The 17,992-nt window shown below is 42.9% G+C and overlaps 1 protein-coding gene and 1 long non-coding RNA gene across 7 annotated transcripts in view; one reads left to right on the top strand and one right to left on the bottom strand.

Moving 5' to 3' along the window:
* Positions 1 to 17,992, bottom strand: part of GRID1 (glutamate ionotropic receptor delta type subunit 1) — a 740,600-nt gene that overhangs the window by 222,722 nt on the left and 499,886 nt on the right. The gene's annotated exons all lie outside the window — the stretch shown is intronic.
* Positions 5,160 to 9,745, top strand: LOC308585328. Its single transcript, XR_014007278.1, has 4 exons — positions 5,160 to 5,172; positions 5,329 to 5,377; positions 8,133 to 8,295; positions 9,464 to 9,745. It is a non-coding gene; the product is annotated as an uncharacterized lncRNA (long non-coding RNA).

The following is a 17,992-nucleotide window of genomic DNA, read 5'->3' on the forward strand; positions in this document are numbered from 1 at the left end:
TTGATCCATATTAACTATGATTAAGCCAGCATATTATAAAAGAATACATATAAATCAGCCTAACTGGGCTATGGAGAAATGGGTATTTTTTGTAATGTTTTGGAACAATAAGTTCAGTGATAATGTCCAACCTTTTACTGCTTTCAACCTTCTATAATAGTATTTATTTATGCTCCTTATCTTTGCTTATTTGTGTGTGTGTGTGTGTGTGTGTGTGTGTGTGTAGGCACGCACGCACACACACACACACACACACACACATACTCAGCAGCAGCAGCTAAAAAATGTTGAATGCCTGAAACCAATGTGTATAGTATACTATGGGCACAGAAAAGTACAGTGGTACCTTGGGTTACATACGCTTCAGGTTACAGATGCTTCAGGTTACAGACTCTGCTAACCCAGAAATAGTTCCTTGGGTTAAGAACTTTGCTTCAGGATGGGAACAGAAATCGTGCTCCGGCAGCACGGCGGCAGTAGGAGGCCCCATTAGCTAAAGTGGTGCTTCAGGTTAAGAACAGTTTCAGATTAAGAACAGACCTCCAAAATGAATTAAGTACTTAACCCAAGGTACCACTGTATTTATATAATTGCTTCAAATGACCCAAATGACCAAATTGGTTTTAGCTTTGGCTGACCACTCTACCACCAAGCATTATTTGAAGGCTTTGCTATGGTGCGATAACTTTACTTTGATTTAGAATACAATTGTATATAAATTTAATAAATAGTAATAATACCAACAACAGGGCTTTAAGGAGAAGATGACAAGGCTGCCTGTTGCACTCATGACACCAAGTGGTTGATTTTCCACTTCGTGTTTTTTTAAAATATACATTTATTTATTTACTTTTTAAAAAGACTTTTTAAAGATAAAGGAAGAGCTTCCTATAAAAACTTCAGTGACCCCACTAGTTTCAGACAGTTGGTACCCAGTCTCTCTGGCTTTCCAGGCTTTGATAAAAGCTCACAGCAAGAGAGAACTTGCCCCATGGGGCTCTTTCAGATCAGAAAGCGTAGCATCTGGGGAGGCTGCAGAGCACTGGTTAAACATTTAATGGAAAGAGGGGGGAAACACGGCCCACAGCAACCTTGCAATGATAGCGTAAGCTGTTGAGTTATAAATAAATTTTGATTAGATTCTAAAGTGCCATGAAAAAGAGGCAGGAAATCTTTTGAAGGGGAAGAAAACTTTTGAGAACCTGGAGGACAGATTTTGGCACAGCATTACCAAAAATTGCCCCCCCCCCTTTCCCCAGTTCTGCTGGTGGATGTCTGTTGTTAGTGTAGGGCAGTGTTTCACAAACTTGGGTCTCCAGCTGTTTTTGGACTACAATTCCCATCATCCCTGACCAGCTAGGGATGGTGGGAGTTGTAATTGTAAGGGAACACACTGGATACCACCATACTTTGCATTTAAAACCATTTTGTGCAATAAGGTAGGCTGTGAAATTGTGACTGGTGAAGCCCCACACAATGAGTTTCATGGCTGGGCAGTACTAAAGCCCAGGTCTCCCTATTCTAGCACTGTATCCATTGTAGCACAGCCAATTTACAAAAAAGTACCACTGCTTGAAAATAGGGGTTTGAAAGGTTTGGCAACTGCAATGAAGGAATTAAATCTTCCTTCAAGCTGCAATTCAGTGTGCTCATCTCTCTCTCTCTCTCTCTCTCTCTCTCTCTCTCTCTCTCTCTCTCTCTCTCTCCCTATATCCATCAAAATTTGAGCGCGTAGTGGATGCAGTCAAAAGTTCATCCTCCTGACCCAGAATTTGTTTCCAGCACTGTCTAGGCAGATGCCTCTCAGATGCTAACATGTAGGCTCAAAGGCTACCACACTCCTCCTTTTAGTCTTCTCATTTGGTGTTTAGGGATATATTGGATTTAAATAGCATTGTAAATGATTGCTTTTCACTGTGTAAATTACCATATGCACAGATGGCATTGATGATGATGATGATGATGATGGGGATGGCTGGCCCCTTCCCACTGTACAAGTCTATGTTTCTATGATTATGACAGCAGCATGTGAATCCTTCAGGCTATCATCTCTTAATCTGGGATGCATCAATAGGAGTATAGCATCTAGATCAAGGGAAGTAATAGTGCCACTGTATTCTGATCTGGTCAGACCTCACCTGGAGTACTGTGTCCCGTTCTGGGCACCACAATTCAAGAAGGACACTGACAAACTGGAACGTGTCCAGAGGAGGGCAACCAAAATGGTCAAAGGCCTGGAAACGATGCCTTATGAGGAACGGCTAAGGGAGCTGGGCATGTTTAGCCTGGAGAAGAGGAGGTTAAGGGGTGATATGATAGCCATGTTCAAATATATAAAAGGATGTCACATAGAGGAGGGAGAAGGTTGTTTTCTGCTGCTCCAGAGAAGCGGACACGGAGCAATGGATCCAAACTACAAGAAAGAAGATTCCACCTAAACATTAGGAAGAACTTCCTGACAGTAAGAGCTGTTCAGCAGTGGAATTTGCTGCCAAGGAGTGTGGTGGAGTCTCCTTCTTTGGAGGTCTTTAAGCTGAGGCTTGACAACCATATGTCAGGAGTGCTCTGATGGTGTTTCCTGCTTGGCAGGGGGTTGGACTCGATGGCCCTTGTGGTCTCTTCCAACTCTATGATTCTATGATTCTATGAATCCCCTGTACATGCATGGCGGGACGCGGGTGGCACTGTGGGTTAAACCACAGAGCCTAGGACTTGCCGATCAGATGGTCAGCGGTTCGAATCCCCGCGACGGGGTGAGCTCCCATTGTTCGGCTTAGTCATGCTGGCCACATGACCCGGAAGCTATACGCCGGCTCCCTCAGCTAATAAAGTGAGATGAGCGCCGCAACCCCAGAGTCGGTCACGACTGGACCTAATGGTCAGGGGTCCCTTTACCTCTTTACCTAACTTGTGTATTTTATTCATCTTGTAATGTTTTAAATACCACTGCTTAGAGGGTTTTAGAATAGTTCTCCTTTAGGTCTGCTGAAATTATATTGGAATGGAAGTTGTCCCAAACCCAGTTCCATTGTCACCTGGTTAATCTCTTATCCAAATCTTAAACCAATTTTCTCCTAGATGTATTCTGCTTCTGATCCAAAGTTAACCAAATGACATAGAATCTTGCAATTATGCCTTTATCCAAATGAGATATAATTATAATGTTCTCTCTTTCTTGACTTGCACATATTTTTTTATTGAAAATATTAATTTGAAAATATTGGAAATGTGGAGGCCTTCTTCCTTCCTCAATTGTGACCTCAATGGACAGAATGGCATCATGAATCATTCTGTATTTTGCCATTTCTTGAAATCTTTAACTACCCAAGATTCTGGATTTAGAAATTATAAAATGGAAACGTTAATGGCAACAAACCCACAGATATCCTATTTTTAATTTCATACCCAGTAGCTAATATTGAAGGAAGAATTTCAAATTTAGAGTCCTGATAGCTTTCTTTAAATCATAGGCAATATCTAAGCTTCCTCTGCCTCCAGTACAGCATTCAGCATTTTTACTGCTTTCCGTGGATGTACATAATTGACCAATTTGATCACTGGGCATAACATTTTGCCACTTAATCAATAAAGGAAGTCAAATGTTGGAGGGAGTGGGGAAATTGGGAAGGGGGCAGTGAAAATCACCGCAAGCTTTAATAGCACAGAAAGCCCTGACAGTAAACATGTCAGTTCCTGCTATTGACATTTTAAATAATGACAAGTACTGCCTGAACACCTCGAAGTCTCATTCCTCAGTGATTAGATGGAAGACCCAATCAGGTAATAATTTATACATACAGGATGCATAAACATAATCAGAAACAAACCTAGATAACAAAAATGCATCTTTAGTTCTAAGTTTAGCACTGTGTGATTTACAGCTGCTCACAAATGATCTGGTGCCAGTGACAAGTCCCAGACAAATAATTGGGTGAGACTGGCCCTACTTGAAGTCCCTTCTATCTAGCAGGATTTTTATTTTTTTTACAAATGTTCTTCTCAGATTTGGTAATGAGCTCCTCATGAAGTAGACCAGTTTTAAGGTCTTTGGGGGGGGGGGTGCGCAGAGTATTCTAATATTGCCTTTAGGGTCTGACACATAAGATTTCTGTATGCACTTTTAGTACAGTGGTACCTCGGATTAAGAACTTAATTAGTTCTGGAGCTCAGTTCTTAACTTGAAACTGTTCTTAACCTGAGATACCACTTTAGCTAATGGGGCCTTCCGCAGCCGCCACACAATTTCTGTTCTCATCCTGAGGTAAAGTTCTTAACCAGAGGTACTATTTCTGGGTTAGCGGAGTCTGTAACCTGTAGCGTTTGTAACCTGAAGCATCTGTAACCTGAGGTACTATTGTATAGGTTTGTTAGGATGTATCCAATGGTGGAGCAGAGCACTTTTGCCCATGCAAAGCAGGGATTTGTTTTTTGTCTATCTACCCTACCTTCTGCATCCTCCTTCCCCGCAGACACAATAAACCTCCCCCTGAGGACAGGCGCACCCTCCAGAATAGTGTGAGATATGGGGCAGAAGGCGCCCACCCAGTGGAATGCCCTCCCATCAGATCTTAAGGAAATAAACAACTATCTGAGTTTTAGAAGACATCTGAAGGCAGCTCTGTATAGGGAAATTTAACATGTTTACTGTTTTTGATGTTTTAATTTGCTGGAAGCCACCCGGGGTGTCTGGGGCAACATTTAATTCCCCTTCCTCCATACTATAGAGACTACAGAGTCTCCACTATCAAACCTTGGACTGTCAGTCACTTAAGTTGGTGATCTGTATTGATACTGTATTAGCAGAAAGGTTCCAGATGTTAGTGAATGCATCTGTGAGCAAGTCAGTCCTCTTCCCAAAGCACATCACTGGAATGGGAAGAGTAAATATGTCTTCCTGGAACAAGTAATTGTTGAGTTCTGGGCATCATAAGTAACTACATGGGAGAAATTAACTAATTTCACCTGCTTTCTGGGGAATTTCCTTGTGAAACTAATGATTATCACACCACCCTGCAACCTTCAACTCACCTTCATGAATGCCTAGTAACCAACCAAGTTAAAGAACAAAGAGGCCTGAAGCAAGAAAGTGGATTGGTGCAATGATTGATGATGTCACAAAGGCACTGCTTTTTACCTCAGTAAAATGACCACACAGGAACGGGCAACAGCAGAGTAAGGACTCAGCTACATTAGTAAAGAAACAGTGATTTGACTGTAGTATGAAGATGGTGCCAGAGAGCAGAAAATTTTAAAACGTGATTTTCCATAGATATTTTTTCCTTTTGTTAAAACAATCTAATTTCTGACTTATTTCCCCCCTGTTTTTAGATCCATCCCAAGACTGCAAACAAGGGGAGAGTGATGTTGGGGGCCTACGGTAAGTTCCTCTGGAAGTATACAGAGCACTCAAAGAATGGCTGGGAGGGTGGCAGAAAGACTAAGAGGAGGAAAAACTGAGTCAAGCAGGCAAAGAAAGAAAGTTGGCACTGGCTCTAGAGCTGCAATATTTAGTTGATAAATCAGTAAATGGAATGAAACACCTGATTAACCAGACAGGACCCCAGCAGTATGTATAACATAAATGCACATATAAGAGAATCACAGCACAGTTCCTTTTTTATAATTTATCATCTTATATAATTGGTCAGCTACTGCCTACCTGAAGCCAGGTGGCCCCAATTAATAAAATGCTGACCCGCCACTTCAATGGGTGCTTGGAGCTGAGAGTATCACTCAACAAGTAGACTGAACAAAGAAAGAAAAGAAAGAAACCCACCTGCGCCTCTACAGCCACAGCAGGCGCTGTAACCTTCCAACATTTCGACTTCACCCCAGCGGCGTAGCGTGGGTTGTCAGCACCCAGGGCAAGGCAAGTAATTTGCGCCCCCTAACCCGGGGCAAGGCAAGTAATTTGCGCCCCCTAACCCCTAACCTGCCGCCGCTGCCAGCTTCTTCTTGCTGCTGCCTGGGCTGGCCTGGTGTGGTTCTCTCCCGCGCTCAGCGCTGCGCTGGGCGGCCGCTGCACTGTCCCTCCCCCAGACAGTCCCTCGCTCTCTCTCCGCACTGCACACCTGGCACCCACCCCCTGGGCGGCGACCCAGCGGCTCGGATCGGATTCGCACAGCCAGCACTGCAGTGAGAGTGAGCGAGCGAGCCAGGTAGGGGCAGAGAGCTGTGAGTGCGAGCGCGCGCCCCCCCCAGATGTTGCGCCCGGTGCAGCCGGCACCCCCTGCACCCCCCACGCTACGCCACTGCTTCACCCCCAAAGGCGCACTCCTCCGTTGTCTCCCGAGACAGATGGATGCCAACAATATGTAATTTATCAGCCTACAATATATATATGAGCAGCCTATTCTCTTAAGCATGCATACAAATCCACAAGCTATAAACGTCCATTAGTGCATACCTCAGCCATATGTTATGTTATTTTTATCTCTTTCAGTGTGAAAGTACTAAATAATTCTGTTTAAAATTTCTTCATGTAGCGTTCTATTACTAGCTCTCCTGTAATCAAACAGGGTCACTGAGCAGCCAAATTCTATACATATTTCTATACATATCCCAATCCATTTAACTGGTTTTTTTTTGCTAGTTAATTGGGTCCTCCCTTAAAGAGGGCACGTATTGCGGTGAGACCTGGACAACAGGCACCCTGTGTTGTGGGTGGGTTCAATTGCTAAGCCACAACACCCGATTGGTAGGTCCCTCAAAGCTGGGTACAATCTGGCCAATGGGACACAGTTCAAATGGTTTGAGGGACCTATTTATGCCCATGCACGTGACCCAGCGCGTCCTCTTGCGGCGCGTGCATTCGGAACACCCACCCACTTCTACCTATTTTAAGAGCCTGTTGTGCTTGACCTTGCTATGCTGTCGTGTGTCGTCTGTCGTTGGGACAGGGGCACGGCAGGAATTTCCCCCACTTGGCTGATTGGCTGGTGCCATTTGGGTTTCGCCTGCCATGTAGCAAATCATCACAACTTGTAAAGTTGCAGACAGGCTCTGGTTCAGGTGATAGGGAGGGGAGAACGCTCTCGCCATCCCTATGTGAAGGGTATTCCATTAAAGGAATCCAGGGACTTGATGGTTTGGTCAACCCCTGAGAGGGGGATGTGCCCGTGCCTGAGTCCAGGGGGACATTTGGGTGGGGGAGATACCCTGCTCCTGGCTTTCCACTTATCCAGGTGTTCACCCTTAGCTGACCTATGCTGGTGCCCTGGGTCAGCACTACCTGCATGGCAGGGAGCTAGTTAAACCAGAGCCTATGCAACCAGTCACTTTCTGTAATCAATAAAGTTGTGGCCTAAATTCTGCCAAAAACCAAACCTAAACTTTGATTAAAGTGTGAATTTATTTAGGGGGGAGGCTTCTGGGTCTGAACACGCAAATAACAAAGTTTCTATTCTTTACTTCATGGTAGATGTGCACCATTTGGGGAAAAACAAACTCCTCACACTAGGTTAATTGAGTAAACTTAATATATTAATATAGTGTATTTTATGATAGACTTTTTTGTTCATACAGTGTGTTGTTTACGCACTGTTGAACCATTTTGGTAAAACTTGAGGGGGGGGGAGCTAAATTGTTTCATTTTAATCAAAGGCAAAATAAGGCTAGAAATCCACCCGTAGGATTAATCTCAGTAAAATCCATTGTGTTGAGATTAAAATGCAGGGATACATTGCATTAACCCAGATGGTTAATAAAGCAGGGATACATGGAATTAAGCCAGATGGTTAATAAACTTTGCACATTGTTTGGAATTAAGATAACAGCAAATGGCTTCTTGACTAGAAGACAAATTGTTTGTGAATTGTCAATCCTAGTGGTGTGCTAAAACTACTCACATATTTTTCCACAAACATTTTTGGCAGTTGTAAGAACACCCACCCCCTTCTTAATGATTTTTGGCAACACTCTGGGGGGGGGAAACAAACAAACAAATGTTTTCGTGTTTTTTGTGTTTTGTTTTTTACATTGTTAACATTCTTTCCTTTGGCTTGTTCTCAGAGACATTATTAGGCTACATGGCATTGTGACACTCTAATGGGTTAGGATCGCATGTGTGATTTGCTTTCATGAGTGTTCACTTTCAACCTCTCTTATTTTCCCTGAACGACATTACCATGTAGTACAATTTGATTGGGTATGTAGTGCCAGTTGCATGATACCTAGCTGACTGAGATCATCACCCACTGACTAATTCAGCAAGGAGAAAGTTGCAGCAGCTGGAGGGAAAATGTGACACTGACACAGCAGTAGGGGAAGCAATGGTGTCAAATTGTGATGAGAAAGGTGAGTACAGTAGTACCTTGGCTTAAGAACAGCTTAGTTTATGAACAACTTGGATTAAGAACGCTGCAAACCGGGAAGTAGGTGTTTTGGTTTGTGAACTTTGCCTTGGAATAAGAACATGTTTTGCTTCCTGTTGAGTGTGTTCCATTTGTAAATTGAGTCCCCTGCTCCTATGGGAAAGCATGCCTTGGTTTAAGAACAGACTTCCGGAACGGATTAAGTTCGTAAACCAAGGTACCGCTGTACCTGCAAAGCCTAATTTCTAGCCCACCAAATTAGCTTCTTTTTAGAATGTTACAATTAAAACTGGGGAAGTTGCAGCTTAGTCCTCATCAGTTCACCATGGGTGGGCAGTGCAACCGACCACTGGTATTCAGACACACAAACACTGAATATTAAAAGCTTGTTAATAAGCTAATAAGCATGTTTAAATAATCTCTGAGTTATATGCTGACTACGTCCTGGCAATACTAAAAATGATTAAATTCTCTTCTCTTACTACCTGGGTACAATAATATGCATGCACAAAGGAGTGAACGAAGGGCATGTTGCACATACAATAAGCCAACTAAAAAATGATTAAAACATAAGCTTGAAATCACTTACTCTGCATTAGTATGATTAATGGAGCTGGTCTATTGGTAAGACATTGCAGCAGTCCTGAGAAATGGCACAATTACTTCTTTTGAATAGGAAAGTTAAAAGACTTGTTACTAAAGGGCAGTGAGTACCATTTGGCGGTTAATTAGCACTTCTAGTGAACCGCACCATTAAACACTGTAAACATAATTCCCAACCTGATCACTTTCTGACATCCCTATTGGTATGAAGTAAATTGAAATGAATGGCAATATTGATTGCTGCTCTGTTAATTAAAAACTGGCAATCATTCCTGAATTTTAAAAGGTGATTCACTGACCACTTATGTCAGCTTTAGTCGGAGTACAAGGTACCATAAGAGCCAAAGGGTTTGCCTTTTATCAACTTAACCTCGTAAGAGAACAACCCTGTAAAACCAGTGTAATAAATTAGCTATTGATAAAGGTAAGGGCTGTAGGACAGAGATAAAACAAATTTAGAGGAAAATATCAAGAGAATTCTTCCTGCAGTTGACAAATAAACAAACAAACAAATCCCTATTTTGATTTTATATTTTTTACATTCCCAGTAAAGGCTCTTCAGCTCTGGAAAAAAAATGATCTCCTAGTTTCCTTCCAGCAATATAATTCTATGGTTCTAAAAGAACCATAGAACTGATAGGTAAGCAGAACTTCTAAACTCAAGGGAAGACTAGCTCCAAGAAACAGATGTTAAAATCAACATTTCAAAATGCCAGAGTGAATTTTTGAAAATCCAGTCAATTCCAAATTTCTCCAACATTTCCAAAGAGCTGCCCCCATCTGCCTCAGCCTCTGAAATTCACTAGAAGCAAAACAGAAGCAAGAGAACACACGAGGTGCTGAGTGATGTCACCTCCTCTTCCAGCCAGTGGCGTAGCGTGGGTTGTCAGCACTTCCCTATAAAAAACTTAAAGGTCCCATAAAAAACTTAAAGGTAACTATTCCCTATAAGAGGAAAACATAAGAATTAGAGAAGCCTTAAAAGTAAACATGTACTTTTAAGAGGCCTCTATTTTTCACTTTTACCAAGATATTTTGACTAGCAGCAGGAACACAGTTACTTCGTTTTACCTTTCTTGAGTTCAGGCTGCTCACAGGTAAATTTTTGTTTGGAAAGTTTGAAGAAAATCCATTCAGTCACTTTGGAAGTTAGCAGAGCATGAAGGCTCAGATGGTATATATTTTGTGCTCTGATAGCTTAATCTAAACAGTTTTTGAAAATTCAAAAACAGGGAAGGAATGCTAAGTTAGGTAATACTCATACGAACAATTACTCCATGGGCTACAGACCATAATTCTCTTTCAGCTCTCCTCACAACGTAAATGGAGGTAAAGCGATGCAAACAGACATGCAAATTACAATTTAACAGCAGTCCTATTTAAATAACACTTACCCTTGTTGCAATTGTGAGTGTATATACTCAAAGCATGGACATTACAAAAGAGAAGATTCTTCTGCTTAAAAGTCTCTGGATATATAATACATTTTTCCTTATATAAACACAGCCTTTAAAAAGAGGCCCTTTTTTGAGGGGTGATGGACACAAAGGCACACTCAAGTAGATCATACTAAGTGTTGGCTTACAACCTATTCATACATGTTCAAGTGATGGTCTGCATGTGCTAATGAACCATCACAGAAATTAATCACCACAGAAATAACCTTAATTTCATTACACACGCATTGTGTTCATTGGAACCAGTGCACACAATTCAGCAATCAACTCACACAATTCAGCATCATTAAGCTCCAATTCATACACTCCATGAGGCGTCACAGGGTAGAGGCACAGAACCCTTCATTCCACCCCAGTATTCCATGCTCGATTTGTCTTCCTCTTCCCAATTGCCTGTTGCCATTGTTACCACCAATACTGAATTTGTTGCAGAATCTTGCTGCCAACGCTATTGCCAGTTTCCCTCCGATTTAATTGATTCCGCTTTCTCTTTCCCCATTGTGTTGCCCCTGCTCTGCCCCAACTCCTCTGCGTTGACTTGGCTACTGGTGCTTTCGGGTTTCAATGCTTCTCTAGCACAACTGTAGCAAAGAGGAAGGTATGTGGGGGAAAGCCAGCTTCATGTGCCTTCCTCTGCATTTAAACCAAATGTACCACAGCCTACCAAACAGCTATGTGAAGGGATGAGGGGAGCGCAACAGCAGTGGGGGAAAGCCTATCTTCTCTTCCATCATAGCCAGCAATATCTCTCTCTGTGAGAATGAGAATGTCCCCCAGCATACAGTGTCTGCTGGGATGCAGACCCCAACCACTGCATATGGCCCTTGGGGGCAAAAGGTTGCCTACTTTTCATGCACACAGTTCAGGGGTAAATAATGTAAACAGTACAAGGGTCAATATTTGGAACATTCTGTTGCAGCAGGGTTGCATAACCTCCCCCCCCCCCCCGCCAAAGCAACTTCTGCCAGCAATCAATGATCTTCAGGAATTTGCCTGCTGTGTTGAGGTTGTGTGTGTGTGTGTGTGTGTGTCTCCTTTTGATGAGCTGGTGCTGTTGAGTGCCATTGTTGCATTGGTGAGAGGAGAGTGCTTTTGTCCATTCTTTCCAAAACAGCAAGATTATCAGGATGCGTATCTCCCCCTCCACCTGTTCATCATTTTTGGTTTTGCCATCTGTTGAAAAATGGCCCCATCTCTAGTGGGCACAGTTCTTTGAATTAATAATAATCATTAATAATAATAATAATTTTTACTTATACCCCACCCATCTGGCCGGGCCTCCCCAGCCACTCTGGGTGTCTCCCAACAAAATTTTAAAAACACGATAAAGCATCAAACATTAAAAACATCCCTAAACAGGGCTGTCTTCAGATGCCTTCTAAAAAGTCAGATAGTTGCTTATTTCCTTGACATCTAATGGGAGGGCGTTCCACAGGGCAGGCGCCACTACCGAGAAGGCCCTCTGCCTGGTTCCCTGTAGCCTCACTTCTCGCAGGGCCCTCGGAGCTGGACCTCAGTGTCCGGGCTGAACAGTGGGGGTGGAGATGCTCCTTCGTGTATTCTGGGCCAAGGCAGTTTATGTTGGCACCATTATTATAAAGTCTTAAAGAGGATTAAGGTACAGGAAGAAGCACTCCATCCTGTTTCCTCTCTAACAGGAATAAGAATGGTAGTACCAGCCTTCTCATATTAGTGCCATGCCACAGAGTGTGGGACCGTGGAAGCTAGCCTACTGGGGCACACCTCCTCCTCCCACCCAAGCATAAGCAACTTTTCTGTCCCACACCTTTCAACCTGCCCCTGTCTCACCAATGAGAAGCCTCAGTTTGTATTTGATAACAGGAGTGCAAAAGTTCTGTATTTCTCTGAAACCCAGAAACACACACAAACCTACAGTTCCTATAGAAAGACTTGAAAGTTGCAATATACATAGAAGCCACCTTCCATTTTGTCCCAATCCTTCTCCCATTTTCACAAAAATAATTGCAAGTGAGCAAGGAAAAAAACAGATAGCATAGAAAAATGTACACTCTCTCTACCAATGTGCTTTCTTTGCAAATGGGGGGGGGGGGTGGTCATAGTCTCATTACTGAGCCACCATGTGCAGAGAACAGTGGAGTGGAAGTCCAGCCAGCCAGAAGAATCTCTGAGGTGTACTTGCCTGGAGTCAGCATCCGAAGTTAGGTCGAGTCCTAGGGTCGGGCAAACAGCAATCCATGTGGTCAGATGCTCCAGGGGCCAGGGAATCCAGTGACCAGGGGGTCAAGGATCAAAACGACCAGGAAGCAGCAAGGCAGGGCCAGGAAATACAAGTGTTGTTACCAGTATCTTGCAGCTGCTGGAAGCTCTGCTTAAGAAGGCTGGAGCCAGCTGGTTCTCATCAGGGCCTTTTCCTCCTTGTCCTTGAAAACTGATAAGTTGCAGGTGGAGTCACTCTGCCTTCTCCCCCTTCAGGCTGCTTTTCAACAGGCGAAGCTGACTCCTGGCCCATGGCAGGGTGGGACACAAACAAGCAGCCACAACCTTCTCCTGGCTAGCTACACAGAATGTGTTTTGAGGTGTGAGTGTGGCCTTAGGGCAGGCTTCCTCAACCTCGGCCCTCCAGATGTTTTTGGCCTACAACTCCCATGATCCCTAGCTAGCAGGACCAGTGGTCAGGCATGGTGGGAATTGTAGTTTCAAAACACCTGGAGGGCTGAATTTGAGGAAGCATGCTTTAGGAAAATGTACTGAACAGGCTCTTCAAGGCAGCCCTATAAAGCCATCCCTGAGATTGCTGGAAAGGTCTCGTAACAACAGATAATAATAATAATAATAATTAATTAATTAATAATAATAATAACAACAACAACCACCACCACCACCACCACCACCACTCTGGGCGGCTCCCAATCAAGTGTTAAAAACAGTACAGTATTAAATATTAAAAACTTCCCTGAACAGGGCTGCCTTCAGATGTCTTTTAAAGATAGGATAGCTGCTTATTTCCTTCACATCTGATGGAAGGGTGTTCCACAGGGCGGGCGCCACTACAGAGAAGGCCCTCGGCACTGGATCTCAGTTTCCGAGCTGAACAATGGGGGTGGAGACACTCCTTCAGGTATACAGGACCGAGGCCGTTTAGGGCTTTAAAGGTCAGCACCAACACTTTGAATTGTGCTCGGAAACATACTGGGAGCTGGAATAGGAGCCTTTCCATGTAGGGCTCAATTTCAGCCAGCCTGATCAGTCACAGTTGTTGTTTTTCTGCTTAGAGACACTTGGGAGAGACCTCTTTGCAATAGTTATACTTATGGATTACAACTGGTTGCAGAGACTCAACCAGTCAGAGAACAACAGATTGCCAGAAATGTTTTCAGAGCTTGTCAGACAGGAGAATAACGTGTGTGTTGGACAGGAAAGTGGGTGTGGCTTTTATATTTTGGAGGGATTTCTTAAAGAACTGCTGAGGCGTTCTGGGGGGTGGAGTGGGTCTGCCCCTGTAGTTCTAGCTCCAATGACAACAAACAAAATATATAAAAAAGGGCTGGGATGTGCACTTTCTTTTAGAACAGTTATCTTCTGTCTCCACTTCCCACTCTGGCTACATAGCTCCCCTCCTCAGTAATGAAACCCAGCTCTTCCCATGGTTGTCATCCTAAATTGCAGATTGTCAAACACTCTGAGGCCGCTTGCGATGTAACACACAATATAAATATCACACATTATTGAGAAAGTTGTACACATATTGCGCTGGAGTTCTGATTATTCAGCTTCCTCCCAAACGGTGCCTCCTATCACAAGCTGATTTCAGCCCCTTATTTCAGATTCATCAAGTGATAAAGGAGTTATGTAGGTTTCTTTCTTGAACAGTAATTTCCACTGACAAGCATTTTCTAAGTGATAGAACATTTTGAAAAGGCAAATTAAATGAAACATAAAAATTGTGCGATTTCCCAATCACAGTGTGAGGGGCACATTAAATGAAAAGGAAAAATGGGGAGGAAAAGTTTTCAGTTATATGGCAAAGTTATGTGAAAACATGTGCAGAGGCTACAGAAACAGTACTTTATAAACATGACAATACAGTCAGAGATCACAGATTAAGTGGGCTCAAAAATGAATGGCAAACTATCCACTCAGTCATTTCCACTGTTAGATCATCTTAATATTTTTTTGTTTTGTTTTTTATTAGATTTCTATAGTGCCCTTCATCTGAGGAGCATTGGGCAGTTTACAATATAAAAACAGAAGAATGCATAGCATAGTAACAAGCAAAAACAACAGCCCTTCCACACACAGTTTAAAAGGTTGTTTAATTAGCCAAAGGCCTGGAAGAAGATGAATGTTTTCGCCTGGCGCCTCAAGATATGTAACAAAGGCACCAGGCGAGCCTCCCCGGGGAGAGATTTTCACATATGGGGAGCCACTGCAGAAAAGGCCTCTTACCATGTTGCCACCCCTCCAGACCTATCATGGAGGAGGTGCATAAAGAAGGGCCTCAGATTATGATCCGGGTTCATTACTGTTCAAGAAAGAAATAACCATGACTCTATTATCACTTGATGAATCTGAAATAAGGGACTGAGATCAGCTTGTGATAGGAGGTACTGTTTCGGTGGAAGCTGAATATTCAGAACTCCAGCGCAATATGTGTACAACTTTCTCAATAATGTGTGATATTTATATTGTGTGTTACATCGCAAGCGGCCTCAGAGTGTTTGACAATCTGCAATTTAGGATGACAACCATGGGAAGAGCTGGGTTTCATTACTGAGGAGGGGAGCTATGTAGCCAGAGTGGGAAGTGGAGACATTTCTGGCAATCTGTTGTTCTCTGACTGGTTGAGTCTCTGCAACCAGTTGTAATCCAGAAGTATAACTATTGCAAAGAGGTCTTTCCCAAGTGTCTCTAAGCAGAAAAACAACAACTGTGACTGATCAGGCTGGCTGAAATTGAGCCCTACATGGAAAGGCTCCTATTCCAGCTCCCAGTACGTTTCCGAGCACAATTCAAAGTGTTGGTGCTGACCTTTAAAGCCCTAAACGGCCTCCGTCTATTAGATGCCCCCTGTGTATAAGACACCCCCATATTTTGGGGGACTCAGTTTTAACAAAATGAGGGGAGATGGCCCAAAGTTGTTGAGACTATCCCCACAAGCAGCTGTGAGCAGGAACCACTCCCTAGATCATGTCCAGCGCACAGGTAGGGAGTGTTTCCCGTGCGCAGCAGGATTGGGAGAAGCTGCGCACTACTAGCCAGCACCACCAGATCGCTCCCTGTGCGCAGCGGCAACTCTCCCCTCATGCCACTATCCATGTATTAGACAACCCCAGTTTTTTGACATGATTTTTGTGTCAAAAAACCTCATCCAATATACGGGAAAATATGGTATGTACTTACATTGTACTTACATCACAAGCAGCCTCAGGACATAACTGTTTCACACTCAGATATAACTAGGTTCAGTGCCTCTTGGTGACTAAACTATATAAAATGTTGACACTATCCATACAAGTTTAGTGGTCATGGGCACCTGGTGCAGTGGAATCTAGCCTAAATGAATCCCACTGTGCACTTTCAGGTGGTTGATTGATTTTATCACCTCTATAGCAATTAATCCAGAATGCGGCAGCTAGACTGGTGACTGGGAGTGGCTGCCGGGACCACATAACACCGGTCCTGAGAGATCTGCATTGGCTCCCAGTACGTTTCTGAGCACAATTCAAAGTGTTGGTGCTGACCTTTAAAGCCCTAAACAGCCTTGGTCCAGTATACCTGAAGGAACGTCTCCACCCCCATCGTTCAGCCCGGACACTGAGATCCAGCGCCGAGGGCCTTCTGGCACTTCCCTCATTGCGAGAAGTGAGGTTACAGGGAACCAGACAGAGGGCCTTCTCGGTAGTGGCACCCGCCCTGTGGAACGTCCTCCCTTCAGATGTGAAGGAAATTAGCAGCTATCTTCTCTTCAAAAGACATCTGAAGGCAGCCCTGTTTAAAGAAATTTGTAATATTTAATGCTGTATTGTTTTTAACACTTGATTGGAAGCCGCCCAGAGTGTCTGGGGAAACTCAGCCAGATGGGCGGGGGGGATAAATTATTATTATTATTATTATTATTATTATTATTATTATTATTACAATGTTGCTTTCCATTAGTCCTCCAATGAGGATATCTGTTCAAGATGCTGTGTGATGGCCTTAAACTTTCAAAACAGTAAAGAGCCATAGGAGTGTCAAACGACGAAAAATGCCTTTAGCTCTGTATGAATATAAGGGGCTGGAGGTCCACCAAATTTCGCTATTAAAATTCTGCATGCTAAATTCCAAATGCAAAACGTGGATTGTTCTAAATGTGAACAAGTTACTTCAGAACTCAAATTCTGCTGTTTTAGATCTCTTGATTTCTTCCAACTGTCAATTTAATGTCACATGATGAAAAAAATTGGCAGGTTACCAGTCAAAGGATTGCAGATGGAACATACATGTCAGCTATTAAATACTATACAGTACTAAGGACCATTACATGTCAGTTATCATATGCAAGGAAATATGGTTGCATTCCATTTATCAAATATTATGACATATAATGATAACAAATAAAAATGCAATATAATGAAAGAAACCAGGTTAATTGGTTCTGCACATATCGTTGTTTCATCCACACACATTACAAGCAACATGGAATCTCTCTCCAGGGAAGTGGCTCCCATTCTATTGGGCATGTGAAGGAGACCTGTAGCAACGAGGAATCAGTAAAAGGATAGCAGCTTTCACAAAAGGCCAGGAGGAAAGGAGGCTACTCCCATACGAGTATCAGGAAAACCAAACTTGTCTAACAATTACCAATAGTGCTTCATAAAGGAGTTAAATCAAAGTCTAGAGCATTGCATCTACTCTGTTGCCAAAGAATAACTCAACTACAAAAAAGAACCAGCTATGCATGACATTCATGTAGAAGTCACCAATAATCATTATGTATCTGTCACACAGGCAGCTAAATAATTAAAATCTGAATCTCAAATGTAAATATATTAATCATACACCTTTAAAAAATTACACATAGTTGATTTATTCTTCTGATGTCCTTTCAAATGCTGGTGTTCTGGGAAAGCTAATGAGCCGCGCTGGGTGCCTTAGCTTAGATTGTTTTCAAATTTCATGAAGTGAGATAATGCAAATAAAGAGTGGGTTTGCAGTGAGCCTTCCAAAGCCCCGATAAGGTGTTAATAAACCTTGGCAAATCCTGATTATAGCTGTCTTATTACACACTTTGTTCCAATTTCCACAGCATGGCTAAATCAAAGTAACTAACGTGCTAAAAAGTTGCATTTATATTGGATCACCTGAACAAGCAGTGATACATTGCAAAGCATGATACACAAAATGCGTGCTTTCCTCCCTGAAGCTCTTACCACCATGACAAATTTGCACGGCCGTTGTTGCTCCTTGTCTAATCTGTATTTCTTTTCTGAGAAACCTAAACCCTACAGAACACAATTTTTCAGTTTAACTTTTGATTATGATTTCTATTATTTAAACAGCCACCGGCAAATGAAAGTTTGTGAATCCTAGGAGTTCACAATCCTAGAAATGTGCTCCCCTAAGATACTATTGAGAAGGCTGAAATGGGACTCACCA

Source organism: Podarcis bocagei (genome assembly GCF_964188305.1).
Source record: "Podarcis bocagei genome assembly, chromosome: 4".
Taxonomy (NCBI): domain Eukaryota; kingdom Metazoa; phylum Chordata; class Lepidosauria; order Squamata; family Lacertidae; genus Podarcis; species Podarcis bocagei.